The 22,808-nt window shown below is 45.6% G+C and overlaps 1 pseudogene; it reads right to left on the reverse strand.

Annotated features, from left to right (window-relative positions):
* Nucleotides 1-911: 911 nt before the first annotated feature.
* Nucleotides 912-6,437, reverse strand: LOC124698828 (annotated as a pseudogene).
* Between the last annotated feature and the right edge of the window lie 16,371 nt (nt 6,438-22,808).

Genomic DNA, 22,808 nt, shown 5'->3' on the forward strand with positions numbered 1-22,808 from the left:
AGTAAGCTGAGAACAGCAGGATCATGGGAAACATATCACGCTTAGGTTGAAGGAAACTTGTGTTCGCGGGTAACCTCTATCGTAGGTATTCGCTAGATACAGTCGCACGCAGCCCTCGTCGGTATCAGCGCTAGCGGACGGCCAGGCGAGCGAGGAGAGGACCGCTGGTCTCAAGACGCCGTGTCCAGGGTGGAGCATATGAGCCTTTTGGCGGCGCAAAGAGGGGAAAGGGTAGGCAGGATCTGCTCCTACTCACGGAGGCGCGTGGAGGGGAGATGGGTAGGCGACCTTCCCCTTGCAGATCGAGAGGGACGGGAGAAAGGGAGAGAACGGAAGGGGGAGGCGTCATCACAATGGATAGAGAGGCAGGGAGGAATAGGAGTAGACATCAAACGACGGGCGGTCTCCGCGACCTAGTGTTTGTATAGGGGGCCGACGCCGGGAAAAAGCGGAGATCCACGGCGTCGCCGGCTCCGGCGAGGTGGACGGATGCTCTTGCTCCAGCCCTCTCTCTCTCAATTGCGGTGCGGGGTGAAGCACGGATGGGATCTGGGAGAGATTTTTTTAGGAGGTTCGGGGAGAGATGAACGCATAAAGAAAAAAAAAGAGGGTGGTCGGTGGCGGGCCACACTGCACCGTCAAAACACTGAGAGGTCGGGGATTGCAACCGCCTTACATGTTGTTTATCTATTATAAGGTGTCAACTACATTTGACACTTTCCAGAAGGCTAATGACAAACAAAACTGATGTTTCTTTTCCAGTATACACACACGCAACTTCCTCAAAGGTGACTCAGTCTATCACAAATAATATCAAGCACACTGCACACACCACACATGTATTACAAAGGCAAACATGTATTACAACTTATACAAGCGCATTGAAATCTGCAGGCCATCAGTGCAGCAAGCATGCGAGGATTTGTACTTCTGAGGCTCTGATCAGTCATCAGGGCAATGCGACCTGAGAGGCCTTGCAGTTCTCCACGATGGCCTTGGATTTAGTGTATAGGGACGTCAGCTGTCCCTGCCTCTGAGAGAAGGACTGGCTGAAGATCCTGATATCCTGCTTCAGCTGCTCCATCTTGTACCTCTCGGTCTCGAGCTCTTTCAGCAGCTCCTCCTTCTCGGATACGAGATGATTGGCTTCCTGCTTCGACCTGGAGAGCTCATGTCGCAACGAAGAGTTCTCCTCTATGAGCTGATTGCGCTCCTTCTCGAGCACTGCGCAGCTCGCTTTGAATCCTCTAGCTGCTGTCGGTCGGAGATGCAGTCCTTCTCCAGCCTTTGGCATCTCACGTCAATAGGCTCCTTTAATGGCGCAACCTGCAGGGAGAAGACAAGAGTTAGCAGCGAGAAGGCAACTGTCTCACATTGGGAAAAGAGATTTCAGCAGCTTGATCAATTATCATGAGTAAAGCCAACTTTCGACTGGAAACACAAATTAACCAGGAAAAGATTACAGCTCAATGACAAATTATCATGACCAACCGAGCAATGGAAGGTTGCAAATTGTTTGGCTAATGAAGGTAGATCTGGAGGAAGTACCACTTGTTGGCTACACCAAATCCCAGACTGTATTTCACGGCTAGTTTTAGCTGACTGTAACCCTGTGCTAGAGGAATAAAATATCATTGATTTTCCCGCAAAAAAAAATGGAGTTCCAGAATATTCAGTTTTAACACTAGGAAAATCTGACTGTTAATTTGCTACTTCAGCATGACCTTTTTACACACAGTAATTCATCTTGGATGAATCACAAATATACCACCTGCTAGATCGAAAAGTCACACAGTTTCTAACTTTCTATCAATCAGGCATCTGCGTTAGTACTTAGTACACTGAACCACCATGCAACTTATTCTGGAGCTGAAGAAATTCGATCAGAAAGCACTCTTCGGTTGCGCTACTCTTGCTAAGTGAAAAAAAGTTATTGCTTATTACAATTTAAACATCAAACGCCAGTCCTGTCAAGGAAAGTGTGCAAATAGTCGTGATTTAAATTTTAGTACTCCCTCCGATTCATATTAATTGACTTCAATATGGATGTATCTAGAACTAAAATATGTCTAGATACATCCATTTTAGAGTCAATTAATATGAACCAGAGGGAGTATTAATTTGTTTATGCTAACTAGTTTCCCGAAAAAATATACAGAACATGTTTTTGGTCCATAAACATGTACCGCCTAAAATACCTGTAGAAACATTCTAGGCGCTCTCCGGGATAAGCACCAGGCGTCTACCATCCGAGCTAGCTTATCCTAAGTTCCTAGCTGCCTTGGTGGGCTGGCTATGGTGGCGTCACATATTTGCTTTGCCGTTTATTGTGATGATCAGTTATGTCTGTGTGAGCTTGTCATCCACTGCCTGCATGTGTTCATGATTTGTAGGTATCAAGTGTTAAACAGTTTCAGATGTTTTATTGCGTGTGTTCGTGATCGTTTATCAGTACTTCTGTTCACCGCATTGTTTTGTTGCTGTTTTAAACATTTATCTCATCTTAAGGTTAACTTTTGTAAAAATGTACAAGCAAATAAGAACATATATTATCGTCAAACAAATATATTGATAGAACTTACTGCTGTTGTATCTTTTGGCAAGGACGGTGGACATTTGAAACCAGGTGCCATCTCAAGCATATCAAGATCAGTAATGCATCCTTTGTTCAGCTGCATCCAGAGGTCCTCATCAGCTACAGCACCTAAATTTTCAGGTATTGGGCTGAACTCCACATCGTTCAAATAGCGTGAGCGGCTGGCAACAAATCCATCTGGTGTCCGCTTAGAATCTGGAGTTTTCAATGAATCTAGCTGCAAAAGGCCAATAAATAGTTTTGTGACTTCTGTCATCATCTGAGCTCAAGTATTAACAAACGGTTCAAAGGAAAAATATGATATTGTTCCCAATAGACCAGGACCAAGATGGAAAAATGGAAAATATTAAGCTTCCATCATAGCACCAACATATCAAGAGACTACAGGTTGAGCTAACAAAAATTTACAATGCTGCTTCACCAAACATACCTGTATAGAGTCAGTAAACTGCTCTGCTGATAGGCCAATATTGTCGTGGTTTTCTAACATTTTTTGTTGCTCGGTCAACTGGTGCTCTAAAGTCTCCCTTAACCTCCTTTCCTCTTCAAGTTCCATTGCCAGTCGATCACGCTCAAGTTCAAACTACAAGAGATAATTAACATAACTTTATCTGTTAAAAAACGGTAACAGTTGTGTGATGCATCCAAAAAAGGATGTGCATGCTCTACTTAGACTTTACACACCTTATGCATGTCATTACGTTGCTTTAGGATAAGCTGCTCCAAGACTTCAGAATGAGAACCCTGAAATTTAAGGAAAAAAATCTCAAGTAACAGCAACATACATCACATATGCAGGACAACATAAAACAAACTGGACCAACCTGTAGCTTTTGACGAAGTTCTTCTATTTCCAGTTTTTGCCTCTTCAGCAGAGCAGCATCTGTTAGAATCTGATATTCCAACATCCATTATTAGGTTCTCAGAATATCACTACTTATAAACCATGCTGATAAACTGAAGTCAATAATTGATTCTTATGCTAATAATGCAAGTATTTTGATGAGAACCAGACCATCGTACTAAACATATTTTTAGCAATTTATGCCAAATACATTTCACATACAAGGAATAATAATAAATGAAAACAGTAGAACAAGCTAATACACAAAAGTACAGATATATACTATTGTATTGCTGCTATCAAAATTAATGTTGAAAAAACATATCTGTGTAAGGTGTACTAATTAGAAATTAAAACTCATATTGCACCATAGAAGTTTCGACACTCACCTCATTTACTTGGGCACAATTGCTTACACATTTTGCTCTACTTGCGAACTGAAGAGTTCCTCTAGTTTCCTCGATATGAATCTGTATTAAAATTTTAGAAGATTCAACACCAGTGAAGGTGGGTAAGTGCAGGAAGGATTGACACTATATGATTTACTTGGATGTAGCAAATGTAAATATGAGCATACCTCTTCAGGTGCAGCAGTGCAGATGATTGATGTCTTTGCATTGCCTCCAAGTGCAGACTGGAGAATGCGAGTCAACTTACTATCACGATAAGGGATGTGCCCTCTGCATCAAAACAATTAACCACCTAAGTGCCTCAAACAGTGCAGATCCTGGATATTACGAAGTTTTTACATAATTGAAGTAGAATTAACACACTTTCTTCCTTGCACTATGAGATAACCTTTTTCATTATGGATAAGCCCATGATTTTATAGGAGACAAGAAAAATAAAGAAAATCTGACAGTGTCATATCTAATGGATTTACCAAATTAGCCAAATAGAGAATAATGGGCTGATTAATTAAAAAGGGTAAAATTCTATATTGCAGCAAAGCAGTACACACTGCACTGTTCAATTGGATATTTCTTTCACCTGGATAACGATCTCTTTTTTCATTCAGTGAGTTGGAACTCATTAAAAGATGGCAAAGATAGCTCCAATAACTTCTGGCTTCAATACTCTTGGATAATGATCATTACAATTTAGATAAATTATAATATGTAAATGAAACCTATGGTTAATTTTGCCATACAATTTGTGCTTGCCATTTGTTATCCATGTTCTGAACTGAGGCTGTGTTTGGCATTGTGGTGGATTATGATAGTCCCATTTGCTCAACCCACTGTTTCCTAGCTTTGTGTTCTTTGCTTGCCTTTTCCTACTTTTATTGCTAGTTTTCTACAAAAGATATAATAAGCACAGTTCAGCAACCAGAAACTGAGACTAAATTAGTAACACCAGTAGCTGTTTATGGTTGCTGGGAACTTTGGTAACTACTGCTAATTTATACCTTTCTAAAAATGCTTATATTTTGGAACGGGGGTAATACCATATAATAAATCAGAGCAGTCGCATTCATCTACATGTACTTTTGTTACATAACTGTGAGATTACTGTCAGCAAACTACGAGATCACTCTCAGCTCAAACTAAATGTGAGAGCTTGGTGCAGTTACGAGAAAGTAACAGATTTGGCAACTCAGTGTAATGATCCATGGACATACCTTTGCTTTCCATTCTCACTCAACTTATTGATGACATTTCCAAGAATCATCAAGCTTTTGTTGATATGCTTCCCTTCCTTAAGTCGCACGCCATCCGCTCCAGTCTTGGCGATCCTTTCTGACCCAGCTAAATCCACTAAGTTCTACATGAAAAAGGGTAGTGTCAATCACAGCATTCTTGAAACATTTTCTTTTGTTCCACACACGGGTATTCAGTCAAAAGCACATACCAAGATAGATACCCGGATTGCATCTCCAGAGTTCACCTGGTCCTTAGCACTGCTTTCAATGACCTGAAACCAACAGAGCAACACAGTTTAAAGTTTATTCTGTCGGTTCCACTCTGTGAAAATGGACATAAAACCACCACAATCATTTGTTGCTTCAGTATACCATCCGAAAAATAGTATGGGATCGGCTGCTCCGAACGTTCATGTTTGTTTCTCCAAAATGTCTATTCTCTGTAAGAAAAGGGAAAACTATGAATTGGTGAAATGGTAATAGACATCTGAACAAGTAGAAGAATAAATGGACAGAAATGGCACCTTCTCCACGGTGAAGAAGTTCTAGCACTTGTTCGGCATTGTTAACAATCTCTTCCCGTAGGCCGGAGACATACACACCACGCTGTAGCCACAATACAAATCCTTACAGAATCTATCAAGTAATATGAAGAAAAACTATAATCATTTCTCGCATTTACCTCCAGGCTCTCGTGAATCGGCAGCTTCTCGCTACCGAGTGTGAGGAGGTCATTAATCTCCTCATTGTAAATCTCCATGTACGACACCCTGATAAGGAACTCACGGTCTGCAGCCTGTCCCAGAACCGAAATAAAATAAAGGACTGAAAGAAACAATAAGCTCCGCAAAAAAAAAAAAATTACCTCGGCCGCCGTGTCAAATATGTCGCGGATAGCGAGCGGAATGATCCCAGGGTCGGCAGTGGAGCCGTTCATGGTGAAGGTCTTGCCACTGCTGGTCTGGCCGTAGGCAAAGGCGGTGCCGTTGAAGCCATCTACGGCGGCGCGGATGAGGGATCGTACGAGCAAGCCGTAGATCCGCCCGTTGGTGGCCGTGTCGTCGAACACATGGTCTTTGGGTGGGTAGGGAATGGGCCAAGAAAAGAGCAGCGCGGGTTAGAAATTGAGGGAGAGGGTTGGGGATGTGACGAGAGAGAGCAGGGGTCCCGGTACCGAAGGCGAAGGAGGTGCCGGGGACGGGGACGGCGCGGTGGAGGAGAGAGATTCGGGTGTCGTCGATGCGCCACTCGCGGTTTCCGCCAGCGCCACCCCCGGAGAAGGAGGAAGAGTCTACGTCAGGGTCGGCGGAGGACTTGGGTGGGCGGAAGCGGACGGCGACGGAGATTTTCTCCATGTGCGGCGGCTGGCGGCGTGTCGGCGACTGCTAGAACGGTGGGTTGGGAAGAAGCAGGATTTGAAATTTGGGCGTGAGGGCGATAGGATTGGAGCGGGCGGGTTGTCTTGTCTGGGGATGGAATGGAATCGTACTTTTCTGCCCCGTATAACGCTAGAATTTCGCTCCGTATAAAAAAAATGGTCGATCAGACACCGCTCCGTCTAGCAGAACTCGTATTTGACCCCGTATATTTGTAAATTTAAAACCCCGGGAAACTTCATTCATCATCATAGTTCGTCGATCATACATAGGAATCGACGTACCTACATACAAAATGCGCGATCATGGATCGCGACTTCTAGTCGGAGAGGTAGACGATGGTCGCCGCCGCGCCGCGCCTCCCGCGCCTCCGCCTCCCCGCACGGCGGCGATGGCCGCCGCCCTTTCTTCCTCCTCCACCGCTTCCTTCTCGGCGGCGTCCTTGAGGGAGTCTTGGATCGCCTTCTCGAAGGCGGCGTCCTCGTCTTCCTCCTCCTCCTCCCCGTCGAGAGGGGCACCTCCGCCGCCGGTGCTCCCGATGGTCGCCCTCCACGCCTCGCTCACCCGGCGGCGGCGCTCCCACTCGGCGAGCCACGCCGAGAACTTCCGCCCGCTCATCGGCTTGAGCGGCGGGTCCTCGTGGTACCAGCGGCCGCCCCGCGCGAAGTCGATGAGCTTCTCCGGGACGTACAAGGCGCCGTCGTACTTGCAGGCCGCGCGACGGCTGCCGGCGGCGGATCTTTTGCAGTGCCGCCGCCACGCTTCCTCGACGGTGTCCGGCGAGCGGGATCGCTTCGATCCGCTCGCCGGCGAGGCGCTAGTGCGGCGGCGGGAGTCCATCCTAGCGGCGGCGGTGGAATGCGTGGCGGGGGCGCGGCTAATTTCTCGCCGGAGCAGGAGGAGGAGGGCGGCGGCGCGCGGCGGAGCTAGGGGTTGCGAGTGAGGGTTAACCCCTCACTCGCACTCGCGCCCACTATATGTACGGGGCGACGGGGCCGATTTCCTGGGCCCCGTATTCCACCGAAACGGGGTGGCCCGAATACGGGGCCTGCTAGACGGCCCAAACCGCGCCTGCCCCGTATGTCGCCGGAATTTTACGGGGTAGGCGGGTTATACGGGCCTGTTAGACCTGCTCTTAGTCCATACTCCATATAATATGGGCATCCTGGGCTCCAAAACATGTAAGCCCGGCCCAACTGCTTCAACCGGTAATCTGGTCCCGTGTACAGAAAACTTCTGAATTTTGTTTTTCTCATGTCAAAAAAACAATATGACATCCACGCCCTGCCCGCGGCTCCTCATTCCTATCGGTTTGTAATCCAACGGAATGACGATATCTTATTCTGCGGCTGCCCTGCAGGCCTTTCGTCATCAATGTCACGGCTGTCTCTTCTGTACACGCATTGTCGGGCGACGGCTAGAATTATGCGTCGCCATCAATGGCATCGTGTTTCGCGTCCGGCCTTAAAAGTCGATTGTCATCGTCTCTGTCACTGCCCACACCACCGACACCTCCACTCCCACCCCTCACCGCCCCGCACTGCTGCATAACCATGGGAAAGAAGAAGCACGACTCTGAGGCATCCAACAGTGGCACCAAGAAGGCAAAGCGGACGAACAGGGTGCCGCTGCCCGTCGAGATGGCGCGGCTCATGCACAAGAACTGGATGTCGTGCGACGGCTGGCAAGACGTGCACCTGCCAGGCAGCGGCTGGCGGCTTAGCCACCTCCGGGTGCATGTCTCGCTCGTCCCTCTGCGCCAGCCAGGCAGGAGTGCCGAGATCCGGCGCAGGCGGCGGTACCTGTCGCCGGACCTCCGCGCCGATTGTAACATCCATGTTTCTCTAAACCTAGATTAGGGTTTGTTTGTGCATCATGAGCATCATGAAAATTTCCTAGGAAAATTTGCACAAAAGAAATTATTTGAAAACCCTAATGTTATGCAAATCTCCCTCTCATCTCAAATGCTCAAATAGTTTCCAAATTTAAAAACTAAGTTAAATGGCAATTCTTAAATATATTAAGAAGGCCATTGATATTTTCAAAAGTTTAGAAAGTTTGAATCTTCAAAGCAATTTCAAATATCAAAGGAGTTGAATACAAATTTGAAATCGAAATTTAAAAAGAGAAGGAAAAAACCTTCCCTGTTTTGGGCTCAGCCCAACCCTTCTCTCTCCTTCTCCGAGTGCTGACGTGCCCAACAGGCCGGCCCAGCTAATTCCCTAGGGGGTTATGTGCAAAATCGCAACTTCATCTTCCACCTCCGTTCGTTGAAGCAGCTCGATGGCAGCACCTGCGAGCCCGGCAGCGCCAAGATCCACGCCGCCGCCCCTGGAACCTCTACAAGTACCCATGCGCCGCCAGGACGAACCCTAGCGCCCCAGCTCCTTCTCTCCCTCGTTCCCTTCTTCTTCATGCGAGGTGGCCGAAACCCTAGCCCCCCGCCGCTTCCTATCGCCGCAGCCCCGGCCATCCCCGCGACTCCCCGAGAGGCCCACGAGCTTCGCCTCGCTGTGATGATCATCCTCGTAGACGCGCGCTTCGCGGGAAGGTCCGAGGCGGCCGAATCGGGCCCTCTTCCCCCACGTCGGTCACCACCGCTTGCCGCCGTTCCCGAGCCTCCACGGCCTCGTCGTCTTCACCAACGCGTCCAGGGTGAGCCGCCGGTCCTCCTAGTGCCCTCGCCTCTCTCGCTAGCCCTCGGTGGTGTGCCCGCAACGCACGTGCCCCGGCCGCCACTCGGCATCGCCGTCGGCGATGCTCCGGTGACATCTAGGTCGCGGCGCCGCCACCAGGCGACTCGCCGCCCTCGCCCGCGTCCAACATGCCCCTCCACGCCCCCGCGCGGTTGACCCAGGCGGTTGATCGTCTTGGGGCTAGCCCCTCTTTTTCTTTTTATTTTTCTAGTTATTATGTAATTGATAAAACTATGACATGTGGGGCCCTCTATCAGATATTTATTCATTTTCGTAAATATTTAGGAAAATAATAAAACCATGACATGTGGGTCCATGTCTGTCATATTTTTATAATTTTCCAGAATTTCCAGAAATGATTTCAGATGATTAAAACTTTGGAAATTCATAAGTAATTCATTTTAAATCGGAAAAAATATGTATAATATATCAAAAAATTTCAGAAAAATGAGATATACAATTTGGTTACACAATCATGCATTGACAAACAACGTTGAACCCTAGTTGTTTTAGAAGAACTAATTGTACCCCTCTGAGGGCTCCAGAACTGCTAACCCTAGTTCCGTCGAACACCAGTTAAATTGATGATCATGTCTTAGGGTTAGTTCAATACCTTTAACATGTCATATCATCATTCTTGTATGCGCATTGCATTGATGTCATGTGTTGATTGTTGTTCTACCTTTCTGGTTGCTTCTTCGCGATCGATAGGGCAAGTGCCCGAGACGATGAAGATTGACAACGATGCAACTCAATACTTGTCCATCGACGAACAAGTCAAGCATGGGATCTTCGAAGATCCATATTGGTTTGTCAGGGACAAAGGCAAGCCCTAACCTGATTCATATATGGTTTGGAAATGCTTTTACTCGGTTCCTACATATTGCATACGATTCCAATATATTTTATCGGCATATATAGTTATCCTATGTGTTGCATTTACAATCCTTGTAGCCTAAATACCCCGATCCACTGCTCCCTAGCAAGACTAAGTTTGAGCTTGTGTGCATCGCTACGATCGTTATATCGAATATGCTTAGTTGACGAATTTTGACCCATCCGGTTGATGAATCGAGGCTGCGAATGAACCTAGTATGGCAGGATGACGTGATAAGATCAGTGATTATTTTAAACATGCTTAAAGGCTTGGATGGGCCGCCACATGGAGATGTGGTGATTTGAAGTGTTCTCGCCGACACTAGGACCCGAGGTTCTCATCTCTTGAACCAAGACCGAGCGTACAGCCACACGGGTCCCATGGGAACCCCTTGGCCCGATCTTGCCTAGCTTGCTCATGAGTCACCTAGTTTGCGAGTTCCATTTGGCATTCTGCATGGCGAAGGCGTGGAAAAGGTTTTCAAATGTGCATCTCATACAGGGATGTGGCTGGGGTGAAGGATGCTGGAGGCATTGAACTGGATTCCCTGCGCACAACAATCAGGACTGCCTCGGAGAACGGCTACCTACGATGATGGAGCTGCCCAGTTGGAGTGACTCATGAATTAGGCGAATCAAGGGAAAAGTTTTGGTCGACCGCTGATGTCTACGCACGCTTCTATTCTTGTAGACAGTGTTGGGCCTCCAAGTGCAGAGGTTTGTAGAATTGCAGCAAGTTTCCCTTAAGTGAATCATCTAAGGTTTATCGAACTCAGGGAGGTAGAGGTCAAACATATCCCTCTCAAGCAACCCTACAATTAAGATACAAGAAGTCTCTTGTGTCCCCAACACACCTAATACACTTGTCAGGTGTATAGGTGCACTAGTTCGGCGAAGAGATAGTGAAATACAAGTAATATGGATGATTATAAGTGGTAATTGCAATCTGAAATAAAAATGGCAGCAAGCAAACATGTAGCAGAACTGGTTGTAAATGGTATTTCAATGCTTAGAAACAAGGCCTAGGGATCTTACCACTAGTGGACACTCTCAACAAGGATATCATAATTGAATACATAAATATCATCTCTTCACTATGCTACTCTGAACCACTCTCCGGTTGGATAACGAACACCAATTCACCGCATAGGGTTGCAAAAGCACTCCTTAAAGTTCGCGTTCCAAACCGAGGGACACCCCACTCTGTCACTTTGAGCATCCAAAGATAGTACTAACAAACACCACAATTTCATATAGACATCCAACTCAAATTATAACTCATGATATGTTTTTCACTTAGACATCCAACTCAATTTCATAGAGACATCCAACTCAAATTAGAGCTAGAGACAATAAACCACTTGAGTAGCATAATAGATTAAGAGTTGTTTAGTTTTGAAAAAAAAAGATGAAGAGTAACATCTACTTATTCAACTAGATTACAAAGCTCGCGATCACATAAAGATCACACCATGGGAGAGAGAGAGAGATAGACCACATAGCTACCGGTAAGCCCTCAGCCTCGGGGGAGAACTACTCCCTCCTCATCATGGGAGACAACAACAGCGATGAAGATGGCGGTGGATTCGATGGAGATGGCTCCGGGGGCAATTCCCCATCCCGGCAGGGTGCCGGAACAGAGATTTTTGTCCCCCAAAACTTGTCTTCGATGGCGGCGGAGCTACGAAACTTTTCGTGGATGGAGGCTATTTTTTTAGGATTTTCGCATCAGGAGCAATATATACACTACTAGGAAAATCATTATAGGTAGAAATGTATTCTGTGGCGCACGTAAAAATATGCTCCACAAAAATTATTTCTGTGGCGCACCAAAAAATATGCTCCACGGAAATTTCTAATTTATGTGCCGCATGTAGGACTGGTGCGCCACAGAACTTTGCCTTTCTGTGGTGCATGTGGACGAATGCGCCACAGAATCTCCATCGGGCCCACGCGGGGTCCAGCACTGAACATGGGCGAAGGGAATTCTGTGGCGCATCTGCCGCATGCGCCACAGAAAGTCAAATTCTGTGGCGCATATGCCCACATGCGCCACAGAAAGTCAAAATTATGTGGCGCATATGTGCATATGCGCCACAGAAGTTCATCTTTCTGTAGCGCATGCAGGCATATGCGCCACAGAAATTTGAAGTCATTTTTTCTCCCCACGCAAGTCCATCCCCGTGTGGATCGCCTTTTTTAGCACTGTAAAGTACAAAACAAATAGATAGAAATTTAAAAAATAAAATCCTTCGAGGTTCCCATGTATTATGTCATCTAATACCACTGAAAATTAACAAACATGAATTTCAACTTTTTTTGCAAAATTGTGTTGCAAAATCATCAAACTGGATTCCTGGCTGCATACGAACTCGAAAAAAAAACACACAATATATCAAAATAACTAGGAGAAAATTCTACATCCGAATTCACCTGGACATGACCGGTTGGACAATTTTTAGAATCACCAAATTCGAAAAGAGTAAAAAGATACGGCAAGTTAAAGATTTTTTTCCTGCAAAAATAAAAGATCAAAAAAAAATGTGGCGCACCAAGTACACATGGGCCACATAAGTTTTGGCCCAAATTTTGAATTTCGGAGGGCGCCATTCTCCTCCTCCACTTCTTATCCTCCACTTCTCCTCCTTCTCCTCCACTTCTCCTCTCCTCCCCTCCCTTCTTCTCCACCACCACCACCACCTCCTCCTCCCTTCTTCTCCCTCCTCCTCCTACGGCTTCCTCCTCCGGCCACCACCACCTTCTTCCCCCTACTTCGGCAACCACCACCACCACCTTCTCTTCCTCCTCCGGCGACCACCACCACCACCTTCTCCTCCTCCAGTGACCACCACCACTACCTCCTCCTCCTCCTCCGGCGACCACTCACCACCACCACCTCCTCCTCCTCCTCCACCACCACCATCACCACCACCACCTCCTCCGGCCGGCCGGCCTCAGCCTCCTCCTCCTCCACCCACCCCACCCAACCCAACCCACCCAACCGCTCACCTTCCGCTGAAATTCCAAAAAAAATACCGGCGAAATTCCGGCGGCCCCAGATCTGGCCGTCATTTTTTTAAAAATTCAAACAAAAAACTCTGTGGCGCATATTGGCATGGTGCACCACAGAAGTTTTGGAAAACAATTATGTGGCGCATATTGACCTGGTGCGCCACAGAAGTTTCAAAAATTATGTGGCGCATGTACATATGCGCCACAGAATTCAAATATCTCCCGCGTGACAACTGTGGCGCAAGACATATGCGCCACAGAAGTCCAAAAAGGTACGCCACAGATGAGATTTTTCCTACTAGTGATAGGCGAAAGGGCGATGTCGGTGGGCGCACGAGGGGCCCACACCATGCCTAGGCGCGGCCAGGGGGCCACGCCTAGGGGTGGTGTTGCCGCCTCCCGGGTCTTCTCCATCTCCCATTTGGACTCCATCTTCGTGGCAGAAAAATAGGAACTTCGGCTTTTGTTTTGTCCAATTCCGAGAATATTTCCAGAACAACTTTTCTAAAATACAAAAACAACAGAAAACACGAACTGATACTTTGGCATCTTGTTAATAGGTTAGTTTTAAAAAAATACATAAAAATACCACAAAGTGTAAACAAAACATATAGCAATTGATGTAAAACAAGCATGGGGCATCAAAAATTATAGATACGTTTGCAATGTATCACATACTCTTCGGAAGTTAAGCCTGAAATAAGAGCCAAGGCTCTGATACCAATTGAAAGGATCGTATGACGCACCTAGGGTTGAACAGGTGCTACCCAATTCTTAGTTATTTTTCAATTAAGGCTTGACACAAAGGTAAATTATCTAGATATGCAACTATGTGAATTTCCCTAGATGACAAGGTATACAACTAAGGAAGATATAGCTAGGCAAGATATAATAATGCAATCAAGGATAGAGGTAACCGAGAGTGGAGCACGCGGATACACAAGGGATCCCGTAGTTCCTTCCTTTTGAGCGGAAGTACGTCTACGTTGGAGGGGTGTGGTCACCACAAAGGCCTAACCAACGCCACGAAGGCCTCACCCTATTCTCCGGTGAGCAACGCCACACAGGCACTACTAGGAAAAGGCCTATAGCCACAAACATTATTGTCGGCGCACCAAAAAAGGTGCCAGTTGGTGCTAAATACTACCAGCGCACCATGATTCGGGCGCGCCGGTGATGACCCAATACCCGCCGGCGCACAAAATATTTAGTGCGTCGAGGATAAGGGTGAACCAGGTTCCAGGCCAAGTTGAAAATCGAAGCCACCTTACTGCCGGCGCACCACCATGTTGGTGCGCCGGCGGTGCGCCAGCAGTAAGGGGAGATGCATTTTTTTCTCCCCACACTCCCCTCCCCCGTGGACCGTCTTTTCAGTTTTTGAAAAAAAAAATGATAGAAAACTCAAAAAATAAAATCCTTTGAAATGCCCATGTATTATGTCATCTAGTTTTAGTGAAAAATTTTAAAAATGAATTTTGATATATTATGCAAAATGGCGTCATTTTTCGGTAAAACGTGTTTTGTGGTTGCATACGACCTCCGATGAAAACTTATTTATATCAAAATCTATCTACGCGAAATTTTCTATCTGAATTCAACGACCCTAGTTGTTTAGCCAAAAATTGGATTCGTCAAATTCAAGACAGAAATAGGACTTTTTTAGCTTTTAGATTTTGATGAAAAAATAAAAATTACCCCCGGCGCACCACCATACTAGGTGCACCGGTTGTAGCCTTAGGTATATAAGTTGAAACCGGGGTCCTCCTGTTCCTCTTCCTCATTTCCCCCCTCTTCTCCTCTCCTCCTCTTCCTCTGTTCCTCTTTCTACTCTTCATCTTACCATTCCTATTCCTACTCTTTTCTCCTCCTCCTCTCCTCTTTCTCTAACGCCACCTCCTCCTTGGACACACCGACCAAGAGTCGCGACCTCCTCCCCCTCGGCCTCAAGCTCATCGGCCTCAAGCTCCGACGGCCACGCCGCCTCGAGGTCCTCCTCGACCTCGAGCTCCCACGACCATGCCGCATGGAACTCCTCCTCAACCTCGAGGTACGACGAGGTTGCAGCCACGCCGATAACCACGCTGCCAACACGCTGCCTCGAGCTCCAACGAGGCCTCAAGATCCAGATCTGTGCAAAAATGAACTAGGACTTGATTGCTTTCATGTTTTGAACGTAGGGGGCTGCTTGTAAAAGTTCCCCCGTGAGGCTTTTTGGTTTCCTGGAAAACTTACTTCCGGCGCACTAGGTAGGTGCATCGGGGATAACTCGTGTTACCGTCGGTGCACTAGCAGGTGCGTCGGCAGTAACCCGTTATCACCGGCCCGTTCCCACCGGCGGGCACTGGTGCACCAGCAATACCCAAATTTGGTGCGTCGGCAATAAGTGTTTTCCCAGTAGTGAGGCCTAGCTCACTTGTCCACTAAGGGATTTCCTCGAGGAGGAAACCGGCCTTTACAAGCTTCTTGGGGCACACATCCACAACTGAATTGGAGGCTCCCAATAGATGTAACAACACAACAACAAGAAGAACAAATCAAGCAACAACAACTAGGGTTTCCAAATGGAACACTAGCAAAGGGGCCCTCAAGCAAATGAGGGGGAAATGTAAATCGCTTCGGTGAAGATGTAGATCGGGGTCTTCTCCTTCGATTCTCCAAAGATCAAGAGCTTCGGATGGTTGGAGAAGGATATCAAGTGATTCTTGTGTTTCTTGTGGCTCAACAAATGACCTTGGAGAGAGTGAGTGTAACATCTCAAATTTGTGAAAACAAAGAAAAACAATTTTTCCAATTATCCAAATTTTAGAGGTTAACAAAAACTTGACTATTTCAAAATATTTCCTATTATGTGAATGAATGAATGTTTGCTTAGGCCATGATTGTTTTGATAGATGGATTTGAAAACCACTTAAACTCAACACACTACCTTCTAGATCAAAGAAAACAAAGCAAGGAAAAGAAAATAAAACTAAATGCATGCATGTGATCATGCATGTGATAATAGCCACTTTTGCAAATTAATTCCCTTAGTGTTTGTGAGTGATTTGTTTGCTCTTGCCATGTTAGCATGGTGTAGAGTGTTGGAACACATTACTCAACTCATCCTACTACTCACTGAACCAAATAAACACAAAGAGAAAAATCAAAATAGCAACACAAATCCAAATGGTCAAATCTGGAAATATTATCAGGATGCCTACTTTGAGCCTCTGTGGTAATCATTTTCTAAACTAAACTTCCCCATCTTTTTGCCCATCATCCAAGAACACATCAAGGTGATCACTTTGGAGTTTGCCAACCTTGCAGAAGTATTTTGCAAATCCTTATAATAAGCATGCAAAGTGGCAACTTTGAAACAGAAATAAGATCACCCCAAATTTGAATTTCACAAAACCATTTTCATTTTGCAAACCAAAGCTACTCAGAGATGTCAAATAATTGTACAAACACCCTCATAAATTAGTTTTCCCAATTTCAATAATAATTTTCTTGCAGCCATTAACACAAACACCTTGTGTGCACCATTTGCCCAAAGTACAAATCACTATTTGTAACACTATTCTGACCTCACCCCACTCTCCTAGCTCACTCACAGTGGTCCTTTAGTACCTTCTTAACTTTCCCAAGTCAACTTGTCCTATGCCATGATCATTTGCAACCATGCCATGCCCATGTCAATCACCATGACCTCATCCATGCCACCCCTCTCTCCTCTCTTCTCTGGCCCACCACACCTTGCCAAATAGTCTTGCCTCAGCACCCCGAAGTTGCTACTACCCTCCCAGGACGAAGAGAGGCTCTGCACAGCCCAGGCAAGGACGTGCCCATGTCACCCAGGCACGCCAGCGCGCGCACGGACGTGATCACCGCGCACGCTAGAGCACGACGTTCCCCATCGCTGCTGACCTCCCCTCGCCCTGCCCTCTCTCACCCACAACCACCATGGTTCCAGCTACCCCCAGGACACCTCCATTTCCCCTCCCAAGCCATGTAGTCGTCGTCATCGTCGGCCCGGCATGCGCGCCGACTCCGCCGGATGCGAGGCATCGGCGCGACCTCTCCCGACCTCCTTTTTCTGTGCCACGAAGCCCATCCCGCTCGCCATGATGCCAGGAGCAGCACGCCGTCCTCGCCTTGCCCCTTCGCAGCCCAGAGAGCCACCTCCATGATCGACTGCCGGTGACCTCCGCCCCGCTCGACGCGCCCATAAATAGAGACCTCCCCCGCTCGATTTCTTCACACCATCTCACTCCCCTCTCTTCACTGAGCACCGTAGCACACTTGCCCTTCCCAATTTCTTCCCGGTTTGCCAGGATTTGGCCGGAGCTCGCCGTGGTAGTAGCCGGATGGAGGCGCCGCTCCCGTCTTCCTCAGCCTCTCCCCCGACCCTCGTTCAGCTCGCCTTCGTCTTGCACGCCAATTGCCCGCCTCGCCGAGCCTCGCCGGAGCGCCGGTAAGCCCCCAACCACCCTCACTGTCTCCGGCTAGGTTTAGCTCGCCGCCGTTCCTGTTCACGGACGGAGATGACCGTGCGCCATCCGATCGCCTTTTAATCCAACAGTCGTCTGTGCGTACTGTTTCGGTGTGGGTTAAGACCCACTGACATGTGGGGCCCTGCGCGAGCGGCCCGCTACGCCTTTGGGCATAGGCTGGGCCGGCCGGTTGTCTTCCGCGTGGCCCTTTTAATTCAAATAGAGATTTTCTGAATTTGTTTGAATCTGGTTAGGTTTACAAATTCAAAATTCATTTTAAAATTATCTACTGGACCAAATTTGATGATTCAAATTTCTCTGGAGAGCATGTGACCTTATCTAATCAAATAAATTAGTTGCAACTCCATAAACATGGTAGAACACATACAGTAAAAATAACAACACAATAGGTTTTCAGATTTCAAACATTTATTCAAAATCAACCATAAATTATTTTGAGATGATTTCACCTCTCAAAATTCACATTTCAGATACTCTATCTTAATATGTAAAAATATGACATGGTTGTTTCCTACGATCATGGGCTAGATTAAAATAATGACTATGTAGTCATATCTAGCTCATTTAAATTACCAAAAATATTAGCAAAATATTATGAGAGGTATCCTCTCATTTAAATCACCTTTCCAAGTAATTCAATGTGAGGTGATGACATTAGTCTACATGACCTCATATTTTATTACTTGAGAATATTAAATCTTTTCCAAAGTAGTATTTAAATTGTATGAGATGTAGTATCTCATTTAAATCATTTTCCCAAATGAATAAATATGAAGTGGTGACTTTGGTCCCCATGGGCCCATATTCTATTATTTGAAGATATTAAATCTTAGTAATGTTCAATGAGAGGAAATTACTTTTCAAAGGAAATAAAGGGAAACCCTAGTATTAATTCTTGGGATGATAATAGATCATCTTGTGTGAGCCATTATGGCTAAATAGTCTCCTTAAGTATTGTTTGGTGATTGTATACCTCGTATCCGTTTATAGACGCTAGTACCGAAGGCTACGAGGAGGAGGAGGTCTTCTACGAAGAAGAGGAGGAACACTTTGATCATTGTACCAACCAAGGCAAGCTATTACCAATGCAAGATATTACCATGAGCAAGCTCTACTAATGAAAGCAATACTAGTGCAAGCTACCCTTGCAATACTCTTTTGTTTAAGGATTTGTCCAAGCCCAAGTTTTTATCTTGCAATCTTTTACTTTGGTTATCAAGGCTTATTTTTTTATAGTTAACTTTGGTCTAAATATAGAGTACTACAAGAGCATCAAGCTTAGCCTAGAGAGCTAAAAGTTAGTTAGCACCCCTCATGATTAGTTGCTAGTGCTAAAACTAAAATTGACTACTCTAGATGGGAACTTGTGAATCAAATGACTTCGAAAACCTTAGAATGATGAGTCATTCTATTGAAAGTTTTGAAGGTGAATATGACCTTTGAATGACAAGGTGAATTTGACAAAACTGATGGTTGGGTTCGGATGCGATACCATTCCAACTTTAGAGTACCCCCACAATACCTGATAATGGGTAGGGCTTAACTGGAAATTTATGTGCTTTAGTATGGGTTCCCTCTGAACAAGCGTCATAGGGGTTATCGCGAGGCTGCCTCGCGTGAAAAGTGAAATGACGTGAAATAGAGGTAGAATGTTCTACCCCAAGCCACTGTACGGTTTCCGGGATAGCGAGATCGCCATCATTGTGGAGGCCAAGCTCATAGGGGAGGTGCCTATACTAGGGTATGATAAGTAAAGGTTAATGGTTGATGATCCGCATACTTGAGTATGATTATTCAGGGCTATCCCAGCGGATGTAATCAAAAGTTGTGGCACAAGTGTGCAACCTCTGCGAGTGTTAAACTATTCGAATAGCCGCGTCACGCGAGTCATGGACGGTTGCCGGCCACTACGTTAGTTGTCAGATGTTTTCTAAAAAGGGACTTGTGACTTGAAAGAGGAATTTGTGATCACAACAGAGTTGTGGGAATGACACTGATGTTCCCACTTGAGTAGTTTTAGACAAATAAAGAGTCTTTGATTATTAAGTGTTTATGAAATAAAATTAGCTTTCTGCAAATAAACCTAGAAGCTTAGAACCCTTATTAGAGCTACTAGTACTTCTATTAGTGGTAGTTTGCGAGTACTTTATCAAGTACTCATGGCTTTGTCCCTGGCTATTCAAATGGCAGAGACTGAAGAGGAGCACCAGTACCAGGAAGATGGACAGCAGGATGTCTATGACAACTAGGATCACCTCCCAACGTCAAGCGTTGCCTGTGGAACAGATGGACCACTACTATGTTTCTTCCGCTATATGTTGTGTATTTCATCTTTAGATCAACTGTTGTTATAAGATTGGATCATGAGATCCCTTGTTGTAAGACGATTATGGTTTGTAATGAATAATGTTCTGTGATATCGACTGTTATGTCTCGCAAAAACAATCTTCCTGGGATTGCGATGTATGGCATAATAGGCATCTGGAATTAAAAATTCGGGTGTTGACAGTGTGGAACTTGAGCTTGGGGAAGAAGGGGGTATTTATACCCCCCACAAAATCGAGTTGATGCAGAAAATTGAGTCCGGATATTCCGACCTAAGTAAGGGCCGGATATTCCCCCCCCCCCCCCCCGAAATATCTGGGGCAGAAGAAAATATTTGGGGGTGTACTGGGAGCACGACCGATTATTCCTTAGCCGTTTTTCAGGGGCCGAATATTTGCAAATATCCGGCCCCGGATTATCTGGCCTGGGGCAACTTTTCTCCTCTCTTTCTCTTGCAATTCAACATGAATTCGAACAAGGATAAACTCTGCACCATTTCAGTGCACATCAATGTATCACACATGTTGTCATCAAACACACAAAACCATGAAGTTAGAGACATGTTCTTTCAGCGGGGCGCATGACTCATGGTGCTTAGCCTTACACCGACTTCACACTGTTGGGGAACCCCAAGAGGAAGGTATGATGAGCACCCCTTAGTAAGAAACCAAGGTTTAATCGACCAGTAGGAGAAAGGCGTGACTTCTGAAGGTGTTGATGGGCGGCGGTGGCGGGCGCACCACCGGCGCCCGGCAACAACGTGGAACACACACACAACACAACCAAAGTACTTTGCCCCAACTTGCGGTGAGGTTGTCGATATCACGGTTCTTTCGAACACAAGGATTGACGTATCGAGTGAAGAGTGTTTGCATGAAAGTAAACAGAACGAGGATTGCGATTAAATTTATCATTAAAGAATGGGACCGGGGGTCCACGAGTTACTGAGGTATACTCTCCAAAAGAAATAGCATGTTGGCTGAACAAATTACAGCTAGGCAATTGATAGAATATCGATCAATACATGACAAGATGATTACTATGAGATTTGATATGGGAATTACATCATAATACATAGACCCTAATCCAACTGCATCTATGACTAATAATCAACCTTCCGGTTAGCGTCCGCACCCCTTTCAGTATTAAGTTGCAAGCAACAGATTATCGCATTAAGCAATGTGTGTAAAGTAAACAATAGAATTACCCTCGGATAAAACATTGTTATTTTCTCCCTAATAGCAACAACACATCTACAATCTTAGAAGTTATAAAGTCACTCTCCCAGAAAACTAGAGGCATGAACCTACTATCGAAACTTAAATACCCCCTCTTGGAGTCACAAGTGTCCACTTGGCCAGAGTTTCTACTAGCAACGGAGAACATGCAAGATCACAAATAACATATGAAATGAATATATAATCAATCTCAATATAGTATACAATATTCATCAGATCCCAGCAAACCACATATAGGATTACATAAAGATTATCTTGATCATGTAGGGCAGCTCACAAGATCGATCGAGGCACAAAGTGGAGAAGGAGCCATCCATCTAGCTACTGCTATGGACCCACTAGTCCGGGGATGAACTACTCACACATCACTTCGGGTCGAGCATGGCGATGTGGATCTCCTCGGCGATGATTTCCCCCTCCGCGGCAGGTGTCGGGAAGAGCTTGAGAATCCCCGAGATGGGTTACTGCCGGTGGCGGCCGCGATTGAACTTTTCGTGGATGGAGGCTCGGGTATCCGAGGTTTTCACAGAAGATGTATAAATAGGCGGAGGATTTAGGTCGGTGGGGCGCACTGAGTGGGCCCGAGACCTACCTAGGTGCGGGCCGGGTCCGGGCCGGCGCTTGGGGGTGTGGTACGGCGCCCTCGCTGCGTCTCTTTGACCCCACCCCTGGACTTCGTCTTCGTTTTGGTAAAATATTGACTTCGGCTTTTGTTTCGTCCAATTCCAAGAATATTTCACCTGTCAACTTTGCTGAAATACAAAAACGGCGGAAAACGGGGAGCGCGGTTAATAGCATCGTCTTGTTAATAGGTTAGTGCAGAAATCATATAAAGAGTGCAACGAAGTGTAAACACAACATATATGAATTGGTGTAAAATAAGCATGGAGCATCAAAAATTATAGATACGTTTGAGGACCGTATCAAGCATCCCCAAGCTTAACTCACTGCTCGTCCTCGAGTAGGTAAGTGATAACAAAATAATTTTTGAGGTGACATGAAGCCAACACAATCTTGATCAAGCATGTAAAGCATTGTGAGCTGGGATCTAAGTACTCTAACATAGGCATGATACATATAATTCAATAGAACTTAGCAACTATGTTATAACATGAAAAGTAACTCAAACAAAGGATCATGAATAATAGTGCATTGAAAGTAAACATAACAAAGTGGTACCCAACATGTCCTTATGGAATAAAAAAACATAAATGCTAGGACACCTTAAAAGTTCAGAGGGTGACTAGATACAAGTAATTTGAGAGAAAGCAATAGCACAATCATGAATCAATCAATAATAATTTTGGGACTATGCACATTGCACTAAGAATGACAACTATGCTCTCTAAATCGGTGCATAAATTAGAAGATGGAGACTTAACATAAAAGTAAAAGAGAGACTCTTTGCAGAGTAAGCAAGATAAACAAGTTTTATAAACCTTCTAAAACGTATGGTACTTATTAGCCTTGAGCTCTCATTGCCCCTACCATAAGCATCTTGAATGGCTAAAGTTAATGTGAGTCTAAAATGAGCTATATGCTTGCAAATCACAAGTTGAAAATCTCATGCCCCTTGAATGCGGGTACCTAAACCTCATGCTACTCAACTTAGGTCCCAAATAAGTTCTTGTCATTGTGAGTATACATGTATCATTGAGAACTGCCAACGGGGTACCTCTTGCCCGATGATATGGAGGTACTCTTGTGGAT

Source organism: Lolium rigidum, chromosome 3 (assembly GCF_022539505.1).
Source record: "Lolium rigidum isolate FL_2022 chromosome 3, APGP_CSIRO_Lrig_0.1, whole genome shotgun sequence".
In the NCBI taxonomy this organism is placed as follows: Eukaryota; Viridiplantae; Streptophyta; class Magnoliopsida; order Poales; family Poaceae; genus Lolium; species Lolium rigidum.